This window comes from Dermacentor silvarum, chromosome 4, assembly GCF_013339745.2.
Source record: "Dermacentor silvarum isolate Dsil-2018 chromosome 4, BIME_Dsil_1.4, whole genome shotgun sequence".
Classification (NCBI taxonomy): domain Eukaryota; kingdom Metazoa; phylum Arthropoda; class Arachnida; order Ixodida; family Ixodidae; genus Dermacentor; species Dermacentor silvarum.
In genome coordinates, this window is record NC_051157.2 from 50,743,409 (window position 1) to 50,766,256 (window position 22,848).

General features: G+C 48.1%; 1 protein-coding gene across 1 annotated transcript in view; it reads left to right on the forward strand.

The window, feature by feature from the left end:
* The window catches only part of LOC119450003 (serine/threonine-protein phosphatase with EF-hands 2-like), a 222,924-nt gene that overhangs the window by 1,549 nt on the left and 198,527 nt on the right, over window positions 1-22,848 (forward strand). The window lies entirely within an intron of this gene.

The following is a 22,848-nucleotide window of genomic DNA, read 5'->3' on the forward strand; positions in this document are numbered from 1 at the left end:
GCGTAAGCGATAGACAGTAATTTAATAGCACACGCCGTCCTTGAGGCCGCAGGTAAAATGCCACTCCTCTGATCATCACCTCAGCTGGTCGCAACGCGTTGTAATTAGATTACAGATCAAAAGCTTCCACTGTACGTGGAAAAAAACTCACTCGCACCAATTAAATCGTTGAACTTCTGGTGTATCAATCGACGCAGATAAAAAGAAGTTAGTTTCTAAATTTTTGAGCATTGTATTTTTCTTCCATCGAGTAGTCATGAATCGGACGAAGCTACATGGACATTACGGTTACGCTTGATACGCTTCAGTTTATGTGCGATAACTAATACGAGCATTTCCGAGAACACCTTATAACAACCGAAATTGATGAGAGGAAACAAATAACGTTACGGATGCTTTTGATAACATTTTTAAAGCCTATGCATCACTAGACTGATAAATACATTGTGAGCCAATAGAAACTCGGAAAAAAAAAAAAATGAACTTCGTGAATTCAGTTTGAGAAGAGAAGAAGTTGCCAGACGTTGAAGCCCTTTGTTACCCTGCAAAACAATGGATTTATGCATCGCAACTTACCTAAAGTCGGTATCGATGCCCGTCTATTAAACGTACAGTAAGTGCACTAAACACTGCACCTGTTTTACTAATTAATGCAAAGGCCGCTCAAGTGTCCTCAAACTCCCTGTTAACCGGTGATGGGTAGACCTCTGTACATCGCCTAGTGATGTTAAATGATGGCTTAGAGTTGCTTAGTGTGCCTGGCGATTTCGCGAATGATCAATGTTGACTCTGAACACACTGGGAGTGTTAATCCATGTCACGAAACGACAACTGGATTTTCATTCCTCCCAACAAGCTCGGAAAAGGTTCCTGTATGCTTGTATGCTTACGTAGATATATTCATGCCATTCTACAAATCTGTCTAGGCGCACGTTCTGCCTGGAGGCTACCTATAGCGTCCACCAAAAGCATGTGCTTAAAAAAAAAGTAAGAACAACTATATTTCGAACTTTAGTTTCTCTCATTTTGGGCTATTGCTTATTAGCCTTTCAAATGAACGGCTTTTTCCTTTCTACATTTTGTAGTTCCTTTTTTTGTTTTGTTTTTTACTTTTTTGTTTTTTATGGGACAGCTGAAGCATTCCCCTTTGAACTTGACAGTACATGTTTACTCGGAGATTACGTTAGGGCAGAGGGGCTTTCGAACTAGGCAGCGGCTTAGGTGACACATCGCTTTTGAAGTGTTTTGTGTGTGAATACTTTATAGTAAAAACTTCAGCGACGACCCCCGAGCGTGCAGCACTTGGTACGGGATGAAATTCCCTCCGAGATGCAAATCTTCCGACCAAGATGAAATGAGCTACGTAGGCGCTTTCTAACGAGAAGCTCCCTGTACCTTTAGGGTTAATCTGTAGACGACAAGAGAGAAAGAGAGATGATAAGCAAAAGGCAGAAAGGTTCAGCTGGCATAGCCCGGTTGGCTACCCCGCACTGGAGAAGTGGGAAAAGGGAGCGAAAGACGAGAGGAAAGGTATAAGAAAAGTTCAAATTATGCACGCACACACATGCACAAGCGTTCATCGTTGATTCAGTCTGTCACAGACAGTCACAGACAGCCAGACAGACATATAAAGCTGATGGACCTCGAGAAGCACAGCAGGTAAACGCTCTGTGACATCCTACACGCTGCGTGTCAACTTTATGAAGCCAGGCGCCCGCAGTGAAGTTTAGAGCGGTGCGATGACCGCGGCTGTGTTTGCGGTGACGAAATTAAAGATGCTCCTATAGTGGTGCGAGCCACGTCTCTGCAATCAATATTCCGTTTCGCGAGTATACCTCGGGGCACCTCTTTACAGCCGTATTTCTTTAACGAGTTTGCAGACGTCGCAAATCGTTTTTTTTTCCCTCTCACTTTGGAATCCTATATACATAGTTCCTTCGACGAGATGACAATGAGCCAAGTGCCACGGGATTCCGGTCGGACGCACAGAATGAAACGCACGGTATTAATTCGAAATGTTAAACTGGCAGCGCTAGCTCCTCGATCGCTGTGGCGACCGAGACTGAATTTGTGCCACATTCCACCGACCGTTCTTCCGTATCCTTCCAACTTGTCCTCATTATTGTTGTCACCTGCGGCAGATCGCCGGAAAAATAAATAATGAACGAGTTTCTACGTCAATATATTTATTAGAAGCGCCAGCAAGTCTAAAACATTCCTTCAACCAAACTGAATGATCTCAATCACGAAAGAAAATTTAATTAACAGATCAAACAGTGGAGCGGTGCGAGCACAGAAACACCGATAACTCAATAGGTGCGCTTTGACTTGGTTAACTTTGATCTGCATCTGCGCATTCAAGGGCGAAAGAAACGCGCCGACATGGAAATTTCATTCTTAATGAAAGTTCAAATCAACGATTTTAAAAAATAATAATAAGAAAGGAAACTCATGCAGATCTCATGCAGACCTTCAGGGCCCAATAAAGTTCCTCATACCATACCATACGCCGGGCTCACGAGCTATGCCAAAATTCAAACTCCAAATCAGGCAGATGAACAGTGTGAGACGATTACGCAGCGATGTTACGAGGACGAAGGCGGTGACAGGTGCACGCACAGACAGGTACGACGCACATCTGGCTACATTTAAGGATTCTGCATCTCTTGTTGGTCACATAGCTACATACGCATTCTGCATGGATTGGTCGAAAATGGGCGAACACCCAGTGTCGGATCGCTAAATAAAAGTGAGCGGGAGGGCATATAAATAAAGGAATCCGTTGATTATAGTGCGCTATGCATTAAGAGTTCGGTGTGCTAGGAGCCGACATTATATGTCCAGGTTTTATGTAGGAATGATTTTTTTTTTGTTTATTACGCAGAAAGAAGGTGCGCTTACCGGCACTACTTTGTCGGTCAGCATACAAGTGTTATTACTAAAGCCGGTTTTCTGGCATTTGCATTCGGCGCACATATAACATTCGCATACAATATATCCACAAATATATCCGCCGAGATACCGGTCGATCGGACAGCAGCAGCAGTCACGTTTTACCTGGGAGGGTAGGCAAAAAAAAAAAAAAATATCTCATTTAAGATATACGTGGAAACATCGTCATGCGACGTGGCGCGTGTGTGTACAGACGGCGAAGAGGTTCCGCGTCATCACGGCGATCGCTTCAAGGAGCGCTTCCGGCGTGTAATAATGGCGTCGCTGAAATCTGCTTTCTTTTATTCTTTAATGCCGTGCTTGTTGATTTTTTCGGTTCATTATACTCTAGGTGACCTGCGACGCTCACATTCGAATGAAGTTGTCGCCAAGAGATCACAACCTACATAAATCACTGGAGGCACTTTAATTGAATGCTCTGCGAAAGAGCCCTCCTGCTCACTTTTTTCTTCTTTTTTTTAAGGTAGGTTAGGTTAGGTTAGGTAGGTTAGGTTAGGTTAAGTTAGGTCAGCATGTCGGTCACTGCGGAGGCCAGCACGTCTGAACAAGGAATTCTAGAAACGTCACGTGTCTGGGTAAGCCCCCAGCAGGTGTTGCTCATCGGATGCTTAATGTGGCAGATTCATTAGCGGAACCACCAGTGGTGTCAGAAGCCGCGGCCTTCGTACCGGGCTTGTGGATGCCGCAGTGGAACTCTTGGTCACTTGCTTACACAACGCCCAATTTTCAACAATCGTCTTTTAATTTGTTTTGCTAAACAAGTTCCAACTTCTTGGTCTATACACTATCTTCGCTCACCAAATTCTTGTTCCCAAATGGTCGAGCTTCCAATATATACGAGGACCGCAGAGCTGTTCCCCGAATTCTTTTCCGTTAGGGAGAAAGAGAGAGGGGGAGAGAGGTCTGCCTCGGCAGCATGCCTATATATAGCGTCCTATACTCCTGGTCAATGCGATGATAAATGAAATGATACGCACAGGACATAACAAACTCACATGAACACACTCCACTCTCGTATGCAGTGCTCGTACACTACATGTGTGCGATGTGCGTGGTGTGTTTTGCTGTGCCTTCCTCTTCTCTTTAACCTTTCTGTGTTTCCTTCTCTTCAAGCAGGCGGACGTGGCTTTCCTTTCAAGAGGCAACTGCTAGCCCGTTTCTCTCTCCCCTTTTTGTGCTGAATTTACATGCGTGAATACTCTACTACTACTACTACTAGTACTACTACTACTACTACTACTACTACCAATAATAATAATAATAATAATAATAATAATAATAATAATAATAATAATAATAATAATAATAATAATAATAATAATAATAATAATAATAATAATAATAATAATGCACCTCATTGGCGTTTCTCTCCTACTTCTCTTTCTCTGTGAAGTGGCTGGAGTTCTTGCCCCATAATACAAGTAGGAATGGAAATAATAATAATAAAAGAAACGACGATTGCGCTTGTAATAAGGAGAGCTTTACGACGCAGCGGTGTGTATCTACCACCGCATTTCCTACATCCCCTAGCGTCACGGCACTGACAATGATCGCAAGCGCGTGACCTATACAGCAACATCCAAAGAATAAATACAATAACGAAAGGAAAACTATAGAACCCCGCACGAGTGAGCGAAACAAAAGCTCAGTGGAAATCCCGTCGTATAGTTTAGCGTATCTTACGTAGTATACACAACTCACCGACTGCGGCGTGCACGATCGCGTGTCGCGACTTCGCCGCCGCCCAGCCAGTTTCTTTACAAATGGGTCACTTCGCGCGGAGGGGGGGTTCAGGGGGGGGAGGGGGGGTTGTATAACAGGCCGGAATACGGGCTGCCCCGCCACACAGCAGCCACGCGTGCCACCGTCCTCCTCCACGGTGGTTCACTGCGTGCTCCTTGCAGCAGATTCCTTCGTCCCATGGCGTTGACCGCACGTGCGCGGCAGGGGGGCGACCATTACCGCACCTTTGGCCACCGCCGCCGCCGCCGCCGTGGCCGCCGTTCTTGAGCGATGATGTCCCGCGCGCGCGCTTGATAGCATCTGGCAATTACTGCGTCTGCGCCACTCGGCGCGCGAAGCCTTCAAGCGCGCCTTCATTAAGACCGTCGTCGTCCGATTGCGCAGTCGGCGCGTACACCGCTTTTAATCATTCCCGCGAACGTACGCATACGCCCGTCTGTCGCCGATCCCGCCGCGCTTATAGGCTTAACTCGACCCCAGGATGGAAAGATAAGGGCAGCCTCGTTTTAGTGCCATCGATAAAGACGTGTACGAGTTTCTTTCTTTTCTTTCTTCTTTTTCTTTTGCCCCGTGGTGGTTCGCGCGCGACGGGCTCTATATCTTTTTTTCGCGAGCAGTGCGAAAGATGAATTTTTCGCGAGGCAGAGCGTTATATATAGGCATACGCGTGAACAAACGTATACTCAAAAAGGAGTCGACGACGTGGCCCGCGGGATTGAAGAAAACAAGTAGAAGAGCAATCACCTTTATTGGTATCGATAAAGACGTCTATGAGTTTTCCTTCTTCCGTCAATACGCGTGTTATATACCTTAATCTATTTTATTGTTTTGTTTCGTTTAACTTTGTAGAGCGCGAAATCTATATTTCCAGCCAGCGTATATAGGAGACCGCACGCGAGCGAAATTTGTCGATGCGGCTGCCATGCATGCTGTGTGGCGCGGTGATGTCCTGTTAGCCTCATCGCTATAGTCTTCCATCTGTGCGTTGTGGCGAGCTTCAGTCTAATCTACCGCACTTGATAGGTGGCGCTCTTGCCGGCAGCGTTTGCGAGACTATATAGGTCTGCCTGCAGCTATAGCAACATCCCGCCTCCTTCCCTTCTTGTTAGCCAGATGATGCCTTAGAAAACTCTGGCCGCTTATTGACGCGTACGTCTTCGACAAAAAGGCTTAACGTCGCGACAACGTGTGTTTATAAAGTGGCTCGTCCGGAGCACTTCTGACACTGTGCGAAGCGGTTAACTTATTGTTTACCCGCTCACGCAGTGTGTGTACATGTGGCGTGTACAACGCTATGCATGTACACTTCTGCCTTCAGGTCACCTATATGCCTGCTGATATAGGCTCACAAGTATTGTCTCTCAAAGGTGCGGGACAAAATGCGACAAAAAAATTGCATTCCTAGCATAACAGCGCACGTACCGCTCAGACGCCTTTCACAGAAGTGCAGATGTCGGCACTCGGGAAAGTATTCGTTCGGGATGGTTTGCAACGCTTAGCTTACGACTTCCAGCAGCGGAAAGAACAAATGCGAACTGACACACAACCAGCTCTGGCTTGCAGCTAAGTTTAATTTATTAGCGCACTACGCAAATATATACGAAGCAAGCCTATGCAGCAGCTATTCTTGGAACTTGGCCTTCTCCAGATCTTGCCAGGAGGTCGTCGTGTACAGTGCAAGGTTTTCTTTTTCTTTATTATGCGTGACATAACTTCAAAGGACTGACAGTGTGAGTGCACGCGTACCTGACGACCTTTTTTATTATTTATTGCTCGCGTTTAGGTGTGACTGCCTATTTAATCTTTCTTTTTCGTCAACGCGTCAGATCGTCAACTGCTCTTCTCTGGCCGGATGAGGCGTGTGTCTGCTGCGGCAAACATAATGGGGACGTTTCAGCACATCGTAATGAAATGCCAAGATATTCACCGAGCAAAAACCATATAGGGAACATCCATCTTCCAAAAGCAGCTGGAATCCGAAGCAGATGGAAGCATTAATTGGTCAGCAGTCACTGTCTCTTAGTGGCGTAGGCAGAAATTTTTTTTGCCATAAGGTGAGAGTTGTAGCTCAGAGTGAAAAGATGGCCCGGCGAAGACGACGGCGTAGCGGAAAGGAAAGATGGAGGGGACGGACGGACAGACACCGCGAACCCAGATTCCAGCTCTGAACAGGCTGTCGCCGTAAAAGGAAGAAGAGAAAGTAACTAATGGCGCGCATAGTGTGCCCAGTCACTTTCAAATCGCAATGCGAGTCGATCGAAGCACTCTCCTAACAGGCTTTGAACAGCGAGAACACCAGACGGAATCGCGATCTCAAGTAATGCACAGTTTACATCCATGCGGGCTCAACCGCCCTGGTTGTGTTCCGTGGCAAATTCGATTTACTCTGCGCGAACGTGTAATCGAGGCTTCCCGCGAGGGAAATCGAGCAGTTGCGGAGTCACATGTATACGTGTGTTTGTGTGTTGCATTTCTTTTCTTGCTGTCGCGCCAGTTTGCGTTAGTTGTTTTTTATTGATTTTTGCTATACGACGAATCGCCTTGCGCGAGGCGAGCATCCGGTGCTGTCGCTGCGTGCTCATCGTTCATCCGAACTGAAAATGTCTCGTCAGAGATAATTAAAATGGCGCTGAGTCCAGGCGGCGGATAAACGCGCGCGAGACCCTGCCACAGGCTACAGGCGGTCCTTCCTATAGGCCATCCGCTTCAGGGAATAGCCAATGAGCCCTAGACTATAATTTTGGCGTTATAGTCTACTAGTCGTGCACCGCAATCTACAGCTGGCTCGAGCACTCAGCTTGTTAATTGCATGGTGTTACCCTACGATAAAAATTATGTTCACTCGTTGCGTCTTGTTACGATCTCCTAGAATGTAATAATATTACGTTCCGATCCTGGGTACTTTCAAATCAGCTATGTCAGTTGAAACAGCCAATTTAGATAGGGAGCGAGAGGGAGAAAAGAAAAGGAAAGACTGGGAGGTCATCTAGACATTCGGCCGGCTTGCTTTTAATCACTTAACCCCCTCTACAAGCAGAGAGAAGGGGTTAATGGGTTAAAAGAAATAGATAAAGAAAGAAAAAAAAAACGCTGAGAGTGTCGCATTGTTCGGAGGTGCACGCCGAAACTACAGCGGCTCACCCAAGCGCGCGTCCCTCTCCCCACTCGCCCGACCGTGGCTCACTTAGGTCTGTCGAGTTTAGGAACTGCAGTAATTTAAAAGCACAACGTATAGAAGTAAGGTCGGAAAATGTTGAATACCGGCTCCAGCTTGTATAGCCTTGTCATGTTTGTCCTATAAAGATGGTGTTGTGTAACAGTTCTGCACAGTCGGTGGTTACTGCAAAGACATCAGTGCGACGTCGCTCACGACAGCTGCTATATACCTGCGCATTTATTGCGAGTTGCCCGTAAATCGCCAAAATGTAACGCGCATTTTCTCTCGTTTTAGAAATTGTCGTTGGGTATCCCCGTCATATTTGTGGATTCACAAGTGTCTGAGAGGTGGACAGACTGCAGGTACAATTGCAAGGCTTATCGCGCCCGTCTAAGTACAACGATTCAATCCCATTGTGCACTTATACATCGCGACGTCATGTAGACGTACTCATAGCCGGCTCTTGTGGAGGAGGAGGGGGGGGGGGGGGTGTAAGGGTTGTTACCGAGAAGTGGACAGTGTCAGCCTTGTGCCGGAGTGACGCTTGAACTGATAAACTATGAAGGCTGAAAAGCACAGCTGACATGTGAACTACGAACATGAAGCGTTTTTCCCACCGTGGACCGCGAGCTATTTTTTTTCTTGCGTAATTTCACGACTCTCCCAATTCACATTAAATGTTCCTTTTTTTTTTTTTGAAAGCCGGCTCTCCCAAAGTCCCGAGCACTATCCATAAAGAAAAAAAAAAGACCAAAAGAACACGATGAAAGTAACAAGCACTCCACGCTATAACACGAGTCACAAGCACGCAATTGACGTCACCGCGGGTTACAGGGGGAATGCCATACACAGTGGCGTAGCCAGGGTGTTAGGGTGCCTCGAAACTAGCGCCGCCTCCCGCAGTATCGAGGCACTCTGAGCACGTGCCCCTTCCCTCCCCCATCTGAAATTTGTGTGTTAGTATGCAGCCTGCCGAGCCTCCACCCCCCTTCCTCCACCCCTCCCAGACCTGTAAAAAATTTCTAGCCACGCCCCTGGCCATACAACTTTTATGCAGTATGTGACCACCAAATTTTAACATAAGCATAATAAGTGGTGAGCATAATACAGAATTGGCATTCAAACATTCAAACGCGTTTTTTTTTTTCAATTTTATGCGCATAAAATGAGAAGGTAGGCTTCTTTAGGTGTGGCTATTCTGAGCTCAGTCACCCACAGGCAGTCCATAAGATCGCTGTGCGCTAAGAAGCCGCGAAGTCGCATGCCTCAGCTTATCAGGGCACTGGCACGGTCCAAGCACGTTTAGAGGGCGCCCATCAAGAAAGCTCGAATGGTCACGAGTCGCCAAGCATTAGTTAACAACAACAACAACAACAAACAAACAACAACAACAACAACAACAACAACAACAACAACAACAACAACAACAACAACAACAACAACAACAACAACAACAACATGTTCGTAAAGTTATCCTTTGACAATTATTCGTGGCTGCAACACAAACTTTGCAAAGACACGTGGTTCGACGAACATGCAAAGTCTTCACTACTATGCAGAGTTAACCCATTTCTGCGGTTATCACCGAACCAAAAGATTGATCGCGCGTTCGACGCGCTTCTTCACATCTCGTGGGGGTGCGGGGGCAAACCTCAACACTTAAAGGCGCCTAGCACGTCATTTGAGCGGTGGGAGGTACAGCTGACGGGCGATACCCTGGCGGGACAAGAAGCTCTCGTCCAGCAAGTGCGTCGAGCAGCCATGGCCAGTGGGGTCCTGGAATGAGGACACCATCCACTCGGCCTCAAGATGAACGACCTAGATGATCCAAATAAATGTTTTCTCTCTCCATCGTTTATGCTTTGATGTAGCATATACACGCCTCATTCCTTGTGTCATATCAAAAGATGAACGTCCGCACATTGTATAGTTACTGTGTAGTTACTGTCGTAGAATTTAATAAATATGACCAACAGTGAGTTCGCCTGCGTGACCGTTTGAATGCCCTCGACAGACGTCCTCTCACAGTGAGCAAAGTTCTTGGACCGTGGTAATGTCCTGATAAGCATTACCCTGAGACCACACTAAGCCGACTGGACTCTGGCTGAACATTTTCTGAAACAAAAATGCTTGGACCCTGGCCACATCTGTCGATGGCGCAGTAAGCTATTGGGGCGCTTTTGCAGTTTTTGAGGAACACCGCTCTCAATGACCGACTGTATAGTACTGCTGAGTGTCCTGCTCTGTGCGCGCAGTGCTCATTCTCGCATTCCCTCCCTATTTTTCTATTTCTATTCCCCCTTTGCCTTATCCCCAGTACAGGGTAGTAAACCGGACGCTCGTCTAGTTGCAACCTCCCTGCCCTGCCTCTCTGTTTCGGCGCTGGTGCCCATACATGAGACAAACGTTTTGCGCTCGTATTCTTGTGTGTATCCTGCTTTCTGATATTTTGTTCGTTCTTTTCCTTTTTTTATATTCCCTTTAGTAACGAATTTGGGATATTGGATAGCCGGCTCTGACGTATATAGTTTACATTCCCATGCTTATACATCTAAATAGAAACATTTTTCTTTCGCGACCATCGTTGTGTGCGTCGGAGGAGGCGTTAGACAATTATGAAGATTGGAGACGCCAGCCCGGCCACATACTCTACTCCGGAGTCAGCGATGCGCAGGTCCGCCCGTGTTTGCAGGAAAATGCAAACAGCGCCGGCGGAGCTCTTGATCGAAGGGAGTTAAGCAAACAGGGAGGAGCAGCACGAGGCCATTTTAGGTAAACGTGTGGAAAAGATAGGTGTAATTTGCATACGCGGCGCTGGCTGTGTCTTTTAGTCTCGTAGCGCACAGCATTGAGATTATCACGACTATATCGGAGGCAAGGCACACAGGGAGAGGAAACGAGACGATGAGCTTATGCTGGCGCGTCTTGAAATTTAACTCGCAAGTTGAATTCTTATAGTTCGCGTTGGGCGTCTGAAAGCCGAATCGCGCTAAATCAGAGACTGTGTAGTGAAAGTCTCTGGACTAACTTTGATTACTCGGGGTTATTTAACCTACGCATAAATTTAAGTAGATGAGTGTTTTCTTCATTTTCGGCCCCTTCGGAATACTACGGTGAATTGAACGCGTGACCTTGTGCTCATCAGATTCAACAGTACTCCACCACTACGCCATCGTCACGTGGAACAGCCAGTCCCCATACTTTTCCTATGCGTACGTTACTACTGACACCGACATTAAGTTAAAGAAAAACACTTTTATTACTAATTTGTATTCAAAACGTGTACTGGTACTGACCATACTTTGCGCGGTGTTGAGGGCTATCTGCCACGGCGATCCGTCAAGCACTAGTCAAAGCCATCTACACCGGTCCGAGTGCTATTGCATGCGGGCACACGTCATGGCGTGCTCGCACTTGCTGTCGGTATATAATCACTCGCTAATGTCCCCTGCTTTTTCACCTTCTCGACCAGCTCGAAACGATAAGGCGGGCCTCGATGAACCGAACAAGCCCGGAAGCGGCGCCAGTTTCTCCGCAGCTAATCGCAAATTGCCGCCGCCGCCGTCCGGAATGCACGACGACTGCTGCTCTTCGCGGCGCGGCTTCGCGCGGGGCTGTCGTAAACACGGAATAATTGCGAGCTCGTATTTCAGCCGGATCTGCCCGGAAGCTCGCCTTGCTCACCCTGACACAACGTAACCTGAAAATCGCTAGCATGCCACTGTGCCTTCGTGACTGCGCGTAATTTACTGCAGCCCTTCGCCGCCACGTGTAATAGTATATAAGTCTAGTAGATTCGCTGCCTCCACGTCCAATAAATCTGTCTTCCACGAAAGTTACGAGGCAAAGTTAGCGCATCGTTCGCACATTGTACGCGCGCGTGCCACGCATTTGCATATACACCTGCCTACGTGCGCCCCGTATAGTGGTGGTGATTACTGATGCAAACTCGGCATCCCTCAGCTAGAAAAACGATGCGCGAATGTCATCGCGCTGTGTACACGGAAACGCCCTCCCTCGTCGTGCCGGCATGGCTCCGATGCCGCGGAAAAGCGTCGATTGAGTTAGCGGTGGACAGCGCTATAAGTAAAGGGTTGTGTGCCTACACGCAAACTATGAGATACAGAATCAAAAAAGAAGGAAGACGTAGAGGACAGCGATACTGGCAGTATACTACCAGCTATATCCCGGCCCTCACCCAGCGGTGGAGGCTGGCTCATCTATCATCATTTGCGAGCGGCGACCGCGCCAAATCGGCCGTGCGCCCTAATCACTGACCACGAAAATCGGCCTGCTCGCCCGCTTCGTGAGGAGGCGCGCCGCTCTCCTTCCTCCCGGTCTGTGCTACCGACATCGCGCGTCAAGGCGATGCGTGCGCCTCGTGCGTGGTGTTTCGAGTATAAATAAGCGGCCATCTTCGTGATTTGCGCGCAAATCCGGCTTAGTATAACGCGCAGTTCCGTGCAGCCACGTCGGCATACCGTATACCCAGTCCTTTGCCGATATGACGTTTTATATGCCATTTCGCAATAATAATGATAACATATCGGAGTGGGAACTACCAGCGTGCTACGGAGATCAAGAGTGGGATCGAGACTGTGGTGGAGGCTGAGCAGGCCGGCCCTCTGTAATGCGCGGGAGTATACTATACGTGGCGTTGACATGCGCACCCCCATGATGGCGCTCCTGATTGGCTGGCGCCAGCTGCGGCTTTCACTGAAATGTCACGTGTCCTGTGAAGCAAAGTATAAGCGGTGGCATGCACGTTAACTCCGCGGTCGTTCAGTGGCTAAACTGTTCTGTTGCGGAGCACGAGGTAGCGCGTTCGATTCCCGCCGTCTTTAGACACGACGAAATGCAAAAAATGGTCTTTTACTCAGATTTAGGTGCGTGTTGAAACTTGGAGAACACCATGCTGATGGAAATAATTCGGAGTCCCCTATTACGGCAAGCCTCGTAATCTGATCGTGGTTTAATATGCATGGGAAACCGTCGAACTTAATTTAATTTTGCCGTCACTCTCTTTCTCTCTCTTCTTTTGTCATTGTGACATCAACACTCTCGTATAATGCTGCGAATGTGTATTTTGCCTTTGTTACTCGAACATTTGCCACGTGGCAGTTTTTACTGTGACTTTCGACAAGATTGTTACCGATAGTTAAATTTGCCCCACGGCTAGAAATGCTCCGTACAAGCGGTTCCGGGCCTTGAAGTTATCACGTGGCGTGAGCGGAGAGCCGCCGAGAAAAGTAAATATCCGCATAACGGGACGCTCTTGTAGTACGTACTTCTCCGTGCGTCCGTCGGTGATGGGTATTCAGTTCGCGCTTGCTCGCGCACCGGAAGCGTTTTACCGACTCGAGATAAACGATCGTTCCAGATAGCACGCGCGGGCGCCGCGACTAAAAAACCTCTGATCGGTCGGTCGGCGCAGCCGATGACGCGCGTTCCCGCCGCCTCATCCGATGCTCGCAGGCGCGTCCGCACTTGCGAGGCAATTTAGCGCGCAATTTACGGCGGGCACATATACGGCGGGGTGCCTTGGCTGACCGCTGGGAGGTATGCTTGCCAACGCCGCGAAGTGTTTACATTAATCCCGACATCGTGGGCGCATCTATGAACGCAGACGTAGCCGACGCGATCGCCTCGTGCTTGCCCTTGCGCGTTGGCGTGCCGAGTGCTTGCGCGGTGATAAATTATTCCTTTTGGCTCGCGCTAGCGGTTGAAAAAAAAAGAAGAAAAAAAAGAATGAAGAAGATGCGAGAAGAAATGCGATCTTGTTAGCGGTAATTTCGACTGCTCTCAGTTGCTCTGCCGGCCGTTCTGAGCATCACGTGTATTTACAGAGTCTGTCGCTCGCAAATTATAGCTGCCTTTGGTGAGGACGACTGACTGTTCCTTGGGCTGGTGTACACTAGAGACGTTCCGGTCTCGATATTCTTGTACGACAACCACCATTAAAGACCTCGCGATTGCGCATCGACCACTCGGTGAACAACTCGTCGGTAATTGAGCGAAACGTACTTATTGCGCCTATATTTGTTTATCGAATTAAAGAGATAAGAAAATCGAAAAGCCTGTTTGCATCTAAAGGTATTTCGCGTGTTGTAATTAATGTTGCCCGGTGAATGATGGTCGTTTCAATGGGGCAGGGCTATTTAGGGCGATATATAGCGTCCCCGATTTGAAGGCACTCAGGGGCACGCTGAGCGCGCTATCGGGCATTTAGGCCCAAAGCGTTTGAGCTCTCGAAGTGCCTTTTCTGAGCAGTTCTTCTTGTGCATGTATGGCCACGACAATTATTTGCTGCCACCGCAAGACACGCAACATTGACCTCAATTTAAATTCCTGTAATAAAATAAAAGCCCGACGCCGTGCAAGGTTGATTTCATTGGACTTGAATTTATGTGTAGTATCGCAAATTGTTCATTAATGGAGTTTTATAAGGGGCACGGGCAGCAGCACATGAAATTCACGAACATAAGCAGACACCGAAGTACCGAATATATAAGTAAACCCCCGGGGTTACGAAACATGCACTGCGTTGTCGAAGAGTGCCTGAAGCATACGTGAACGTTTTAGCAAATATCTATGAATATTCCGCAGCTGCCTTAATTCTTCGCAGGAAAAGCGGGAAAATACAGATTGAGAAGCACCGTGAGGCAGGGAGACACAGTCCCTCCACTGCTATGCACTGCATTCGTCAAGAAGTATAGCGCCAACCTTTCCCTTTCCCTCAAGAACCACTTATCAAGAAGTATTCAAGCGGTCAGAGTGGGACAAATTAGAGATGATGTATCAGCAACCTCAGGTTTGCAGATCACAGTGTCTTGTTCAGCAACGCTGGAGATGACTTGCAACAAATGGTTGATGGCCTTATTTGACAAAGTGTGCATAATAATATGCATAATAATATGCATAATAATATGCATAATAATATGCATAATAATTTGAAGAACACTAAGGTAATGTTCAATGGTCTATAGTAAGTGAACGGGAATTAGTAATCGGCAGTCAGTTTTGATTAAATGGTCAAAAATACGTTTATCTAGGCCAGTTAGTCGCAAGGAACCCTGATCATGAGAAGGAAATCTGCAGCAGAATAAAAAAAATTGGTTGGAGGGCATAGGACAGGCAGTATATACCAAGTCATGACCGGCAGCTTACCGCTGTCCTTGAAAATAACAGTTCAGAATCATTGCATTATACCGGTTTCTAACACATCGGCAGAAACCTGGAGGTTAACGAAGCAAGCTTGATTATCATGTGGTAAGGACCGCCCAACGAGCGATGGAAAGAAAAATGCGTTAAGAGACAGTGAGAAAGGGGTGTGGATAGGAGAGAAAAGGGCGATAGCCGATGTTCTAGTTGAGATTAAGAGGAAGTGATATAGTTGGGCAGGCCATGTAATGCGAAGTTACAGAATGGCCGCCAAGGGAAGGGAAGTGTAGTCGTGGACGCCAGAGAACTAACAGGCGGTGTGGTGAAATTAGGAAATTTGCAGGCACATGATGGGCGTCAGCTGACGCAAGAGAGCAGGAATTGGAAATCGCTGGGCGAGGCCTACGTCCTGCAGTAGGCATACAATTAGATGATGATGATGATGATGATGATGATGATGATGATGATGATGATGATGATGATGATATGCACAACCAAACGGGCAAAATGAAAGTGTGTGCTGGCAGCGCACGCACCCACGGCCCACATGCAGACACACAACGTGTAATCGAAATAAGGACAGCCCCACAAAGGTTCCATTATAGATCGTGTTGCGTGACGCGAGCACAGATGCGCCGGGCTAAGACTTCCTAGCACGTCAGCAGTCCCGTTCTTCTTGCGAGCTGTCAACGCGCACAGGAGTTTCCGATTCTCCGAAGGCGCTCGCCATGAATTTCAATGATAGGCACGCGAGCAGCTGCAGAAGTGCCACTGCTGACGCGAGGGTTTTCGAACGGGCCTTGTGCCGTTCGTGCGAAACGCTTCGTGGACAAACCACACGGGCAGCGAAGCTGGAACCTCCGAAATGAACGCCCTTTGCGTGCAGCCCACATGTACGAGTTCCGATAATTTCATTTTAAAGAGGAAGCTCTGCTGCCGCAAATTTCTGCTTATGTAGGCACTCGATGCATAACCAAAGAAAATTAGGTACAATACGTTGCACCATTGGTCAGGATATCACAGAACAATGCGGACAATGTGATAACGCTTGACGAGCATTTCACAGGCACATGGCAACGAGTATTTCACGATGAGGCAACACACTTGTATCGCTAGAGTAACGCAAGTCGGAAAGCGAAGTTTGAATTACGACTGCTGCACTTGCTGCTATACAACCGTTATCGTACGACCTTCGAGATACTTCGCTGCTTGCTTGACACGTTTCGCATCCACTTGTTGCCGTGTTTGCGGTAACCCTGTCTCTTATCGCGCATTTTATGTTCTTCTTTTATTCAGTATTCCTTTTCTTCTCGTCGTAAAAGCACACCGGTCACCAGAATGAGCTTGGAGGTTGCCTGAATAAAGCTATCGTGGTCTCGCGCTTCGCCGACGACGCTGCTGAATCGACTATAGCATACCATGAGCTGGCTCACGCCAGCCATATAAAACCCGATCCGTGCATAGTCCGGGCCTTGCGCCGAAATGATCTGCTTATGATGGCGATGTGGAAAAGAGAAATGCTGTACAGCGCAACCACGTGGGAGTCGTTTCCATATTAGCACTTCGCTCTCGTATCCCACCTTTCAGTTTTACGGCCGTTCTACACAATTGGTTCGCCGTCCAGTTATATCGTGTCGTTCACCTGTGCGCGTCCCAAAACAAAAATTTATAGTTTTGTCCAGAAAATTAAGCGTCATGAACGTAAACACTCCCGTTCCCTGGCTTTCAAACTACAGCCCCGTTTAGACTGTCGCGCTCTCAGCCGACGCGGTTAGAAAGGCGAGGGATTGACGCCCTCCGACTTCCCGACACGCGTTCAGAGCGGGGACGCGAGCCGCCAACTCAGGCATGCATGCAAAGTCGAGGCACGTGTGGACATGCGTATCTCCAAGGGTGCGAAAGACAATGACAGCTAAAACGGGTGAATAACGCCAGAAGAGCCTGCGCAGAGAGAGAGAGAGAGAGGGGGGAGGAGGTGAGGTACGAGCGAACACAACACACAGCCAGCAGCAGGCTTCGTGCGTGAACAATGGCGGCGGCACGATAGTCGGTAGCGTCAGCCAGCGCCGGCCTGTCGCCTCGCACCGGCCGAGCCCTCAAACTGTCAAGCGGCGGCGAAACTGTCCGGCAACGGCGTGGAATGCGCGCAGTCCGGATGCGAGCCTCCCTTTCGTGCCTCTGTTGACGTCGTCGTCGCCGCCGTATCGGTGGGATAGAGCGGTGCCGGCTTGCCGTACTGAGCCTCGCGAGCCCGCCCCTGTCGAAGCCGTGCATCGCGGTGGTTGTGGCCGCGGCGGTGGTCTGTCTCTCGCTCTATTTCTCGAGTGCCGCGCGGGCCGTAAAAACGGCTTGCGCTCGAGTCGTGAAGCTAAACGGATCTTCCTTCGAAGCCCCCGGGGCCCGATAAGGGGGGAGCGACGCGACAATAAAGCTCCAAACGCGGAAGACCGAGGCATACGAGGCGCGCGGCTTCCAAGAAGTGTCGACAGTCGAAGGAGTGGCTTGGAGAGGCCCGCCACATAATAACCGCGCCAGCGCATTTCGGCGGCGTCGGCGTCAATCGGCAGCGTTTGCGGAGAAACTGTTTGTCGACTCGACGGGACGCACCCCCCGAAGTGCGGGCACTCGTCTTCCGCGAGCCCACTGCGGCTTTATGTCTTTTCATCTTCCGGCGGCCCAAGGAATACCCCCGCTCTTCACCACTCTTTGATCCGCCTATATAGAAAGAATGTTGGTAAACAAGAAACCGAATGCACTAAAGGGAGACGGGTCACAGCTGAGGGACCGAACAATGCGCTGTTATACGACCTCTCTCTCTACATATAGACAGAGATGCGAAATGAGTGCAGTGTAAAGCCAGTGAAGATCCCCAGAAAATAAATTACTATGACGAATAAAGCGAGCGGGAAGCTCCTCGCTTCCGAGAGCGAATGCCGACGACGTCAGCGAGGAGCCGGAATAAATCGACCGAATGCAAGCGCGCCGCTGAAATGTGCATCTGCTCCGTGAACGGCCGATTCGTGGCATTGCTTTTATTACGCAGTCGAGTGTTGTCGGAGCAATGAATGAAGCGATAACGTTGCTTATGCTACAATTGCTTTCGTTGCGAAATGTTTTCAAATCGATTCCTCCTCCTTGGCTGCGTATATAGAAGAACACCCCCAACGGTTTGTTATCAATTAGTAATGAAATCGATACGCCCCAGATATCCGCCTTTCCGCTTACGGTGGAAAGACTGTCAACGGCCTTTTTGTACCGGCGTTTTCATGGCCGAGAATTTCCGCATTGAGATTTCAAATGTTAATACACTGAGAATTCAGCTTGCTTAGCGATTCATACTTTCTACTTGCGCTCTGTAGCAGCCCCTTTCATACGGCCAATTTGCTTAGCGATGTTTTGGTCACCAAGCGTCGATATATAAAGCCTTTTGATCTTCAAAATGGCGTGACGCGACCAACGGGATTCTCAGCCCTGTAGTAGAGCTGGCACCGTTCATGCGCACACTTTGAGTGCACTTTTTGTGTTCACCGAAATTCATAAAGCACAATTGTAACATTGACTCAATGGTACGTTTCTTGAATCTGCCTATTGAAAGTATACCTTTTGTCAAAAGGTGATAGCACTTGCTTCGAGGTAACAACGCTCACTTCAAGCCATGGTGTGAGACGTGTAATTCTTGGAAAGCGTATAAGGATTTATAAACGCTGTGGAGGGAGCTGTGCTGGCTCAATACCTTTTGAAAGTACAGTCGCATTACCTATGTACATAGGTGCCAACCTTGTTGCACTTTTCTTTTGTTCCTCTGATTGTTTGCATATTGCAGTGTACTTTTCTTTGTTTTACCTTCTTTGCCTAGTTTTTTCATCGTCGGTAGGTCTTCCTGGGCCGGCAAAATGGTGATTTTACTTTTATCTGTTAGATTAGTACTCAATGCTTTATTGTTTCATCGCATGTGATGCTAGAATTTTTATTTTACGTTGGTGTGTGCTACTTTAGAGCGGAGAAACATTTTGCATTGGAAGTGTTTCAAGTCTTCACTCCTTTCATTGCGCGTTTTCCAGCTTCACATCGTTTCCCGCCTTATAATCTGACACTCAACTCTTTTTTGTCAAGGCAGGCGGCGCAAGTGGGACAGCATTTGAAATACAATCAATCAATCAATCAATCAATCAATCAATCAATCAATCAATCAATCAATCAATCAATCAATCAATCAATCAACCAACCAACCAATCAATCAGTCAGTCAGTCAATCAATAAATTGGCCAAACTGAGATTTGCTCGAACGCCGCCTGGGTTCCAAACTTATGAGGAGAAGTGTACCCGCACACAATCGCACAAGTGCTGGGAGCACATTTAAGTATAGGGGCGTTGTTCCGCGCGCGTTTCCCACAGGCGGAGTTCTTCGATGCTGGTCATGTGCAGAACCCGTTCACCGACGCGTGAAGAAGGCTCGGCCAAACGCGCTTGTGGTTGCGGCTGCTGCTGGATTTTCGCGTGGTCACGTGCGCGATTCACCCACAAGTGGAGCCCCGGTCACCTTGGTCGAGAACCCGTTCACGCGGTTCCCGGTACCGGAGGAGAACAACGCATCGCGAATCTCAATTAGCCGGCCGTGAGCTGTGAGCAGAGCAGTGCAGTATGCGTCCTTGCAACGGGTGTTTGGCGCGGCCATATATAGATGCAGACGTGCTCGCGCAAATCATGTCATGGAGTACCTTATAGTGCTTAATTAGTGTTATATATAACAGAGTGCGCTAAGAACACCGTGTGAACCGCCGTGATGCTAAGACTCACGAATAGTATATGATGATTTGTAACCCTTTTCACGAGTTCGCAATGCAAAATTTTAGGATCGTTTTCCATTCATCATTCTAGGATCATCAGGCAGGGCCTCATCTCGGCTGCTGATTTAGTACAGCGCATTATCTCTCAAAGGAGCTATCGGACAAGGCGCTGTTTGAGAATATGCTGAACATATTGTATAAGTGAGCGTCGACAGGGCATGCAAATAAACGCTCACTAAGCAAGTATTTCTCCAGCCTATAATAGCATGCGGGTAATATCACCTTTCACTTCTATTTTTGTGGTCCCAGTATTATCAGCGGAATAATATCGTGGGCAGTATGATTGCTAGTATATGCGGTCTTCTCGCGCTACGCAAGGCTCGAAATATTGCGGTTCTGTCTGCCAATTCGTTGCCTATCAATTTTTCAGGTCATCCTGATGTTAATGTGTATCGACAAGCTTGACTCAGCACACTGCTGTGCGCTCAGTGCGCAAAAGATGCCGGCTTCGTCGCGAAAGTTAAAGATTCATTACGTAGAAGCTTTGGAGAGCCGCGCAGCCAATAATAGCATAATTTCGCGCAACTTTGTGAGTCGATGTACCGCCTTGCTAGAAGGCTGTTCGATCTCGGTTCAAAAAGGACTGCGAGAAAGAGTTGCTTGGAAGGCGCAGAACTCGCGTGCGAGAGGATCATATGCGTGTAGCAGGCAGAAACAAGCAAATGAACAAAAACACAAACAGTTTTATTTATGCCCTGAAACGAAGTACAGAGACGATACTTTCTGACGTGCCGTGTATTCAGAAAAAAAAAAAGAAAACGTTAAACGTTTACGCAAGCGGGTGAGATGAAGAAGTGAATTTATTATATGCCTGAGGGCCCAGGGCGTATTAAGGACAAAATTATGAACAGTAATCGTCGTACTTAACGCGAACATGTCTTAAGTGCTTTATTGCTTCTCCTGCTGAGGAGATGGTGATCGTTGGTTTGCGTGCTTGCTTGAATGTGTTAGTTTAATGCGTACTCCTTCCAGCGTTTGCTCCATACTGCCCATGTTCGTTAAAGTTAAGCCACTAAATACGTCTTGGTTGTTGCGTTTAAGCCTGTCGGTGGCTGTTCTTTTATGGAAAATGTTACTCGTTGTTCATCGCGCGCACTTCAAGCAAGGCTTAGGAAGGGAATAACCCTAATAGAAGCTCCAGTGTCCGCTATTCGCAACTTCAACTTCACAGACCAGCCTGTAGTCTACAGCATTGTGTAACTGCCGCAACCTCGCAGTCCGACAGTCACGAAGCCTTCGCATTTTCTCAGCTCGCAGCCGATGCTAATGAAGAAAGGCGTTCTTCTTTTCTTCCTTTATTTTTTTGCTTTCTGCGCGTTGGGTGCGAACACGCTGAAGCCACACGCAACTCGACGCGTCCTCGCCGTTCGCAATTCACGGCGAACGGATCTCGAAAGGAAGCGGGTGCGCCAGCCACGAGCAGGTATATTTCACCGGGGCGAACGAAACGCGCGGCTGGAGTCGTCGTCGCAGGCGGTGGGCGTCTCACAACGATGCGGCCTCTCTGGCACCGCCGCGACTCAACAACGAGCACTTCCGCAGCCAAGGCCATACCGTGCTGCAACGGCTGCACACGCTCTCGCGCGCGCCCCAAGTCGATTCTCCCTGCGCACGTTTCTTTGCCATCATCGTTTGCGCGGCCCTTTTATTTTTCTTTTCTTTATTTCTATACCGATCCTTACCACCCTCTTCTCGAGTGTGGCAGTCCGCCACTGCCACTTCAAGTCGCTGCGTATACGGCGAGCTACAGAGCCGCCGCGAAGTCAGCGGAGGTTCCAGAGAAGCAGAGAAGCAGAGAGAGGAAGAGTGAAAGGGAGACATTTGTTGCCTCATAAAGATGTCGGCTCTCTCAACGCTGGGAGTCGGCTACTCGGAACCTTTCGATCCGATAGTGCCATTGATGCGTGTCTTCATTAACCGAGGAAACAACCGGAAAAAAGCAGGCGCCGCAGTGTTCGGGGGTGAAAAAAACATGAGCTCGGACGAGGGAAGTGCCTTTTAGCGTTGCGCGATGTGTGCAGGTTAGAGCCAGTGCAATGCGTGAGTGTGGTCGTCAGCCACCTTTCGAAGCCTTGGCTGTACAAGTGATTTCATTCACCGCTTCGCGTTATCGAGTTTGTCGAGTGTCAAGGAAGTGAGCGACCTTCTTGAAACGCTTTGATCGGGGAATACGTGGTGTTGCGTCACACGAAGGGAAAGCTCTTAGTGCTTGGGGCTACTTCTTCATCGTCAATTTCAACTGCTTAGCGAGATACAGAGTAGTTGTGGTGAAGCGCTGCGCCACGTCAGATGGAACGGCTTACGGCTGCAGCACGTATACGTAACTCATGTCTGCAACATGTGGCTTGGATTGTAGACTGGCATGCTGTGTACACATGTGTCGTGGTACGCATTAGGTAGAGCTATATGCAAGGGAGAAACACGGTGATTATGACGGAAGGCATATGGAGGAAGTCTGCTTCACATTACGAGATGGCCCATGCACTGCGTTTTAGTGTTTCGTAACCTTTCCCGTGCACATTTGCACCATATGCATGAAAGAGCGTCACTGAAGTCGAAAGTCACCATCGGCAGGTTCTTCATTTCATTTTTTTTTCAAACGCGTACCTTAAACAGCAAATCGGTGAGGGAGAGCGAGTGTGTAGGTGGTAATAACTTGAAATGATGGGGCTTTGCGTCGTAAATGGACAGCTCGGCTTAGAGGACGTCGTGTCATAATCGTCAAGGTCTACACGATTACCTTGTCTTTATCGCCTGTAGGACATTTACTCTGCCAATAAAATATGATTTCTCTTCTATTTTCCCATACAATTGCTTCTGGTTGTCTTTCTTCGTCTCATTCCTTGCATACTAGCATGTAGGCCGAATATACGTCGGCTAAACAATCTGCTTTTAATTAAAGAGCTTTCTCTCTCTCTCTCTTCTAGGGGAGAGCTCTGAAATGAATTTATCCATCTGATGTTCTTTAACATGCATCGAAATCTGTGT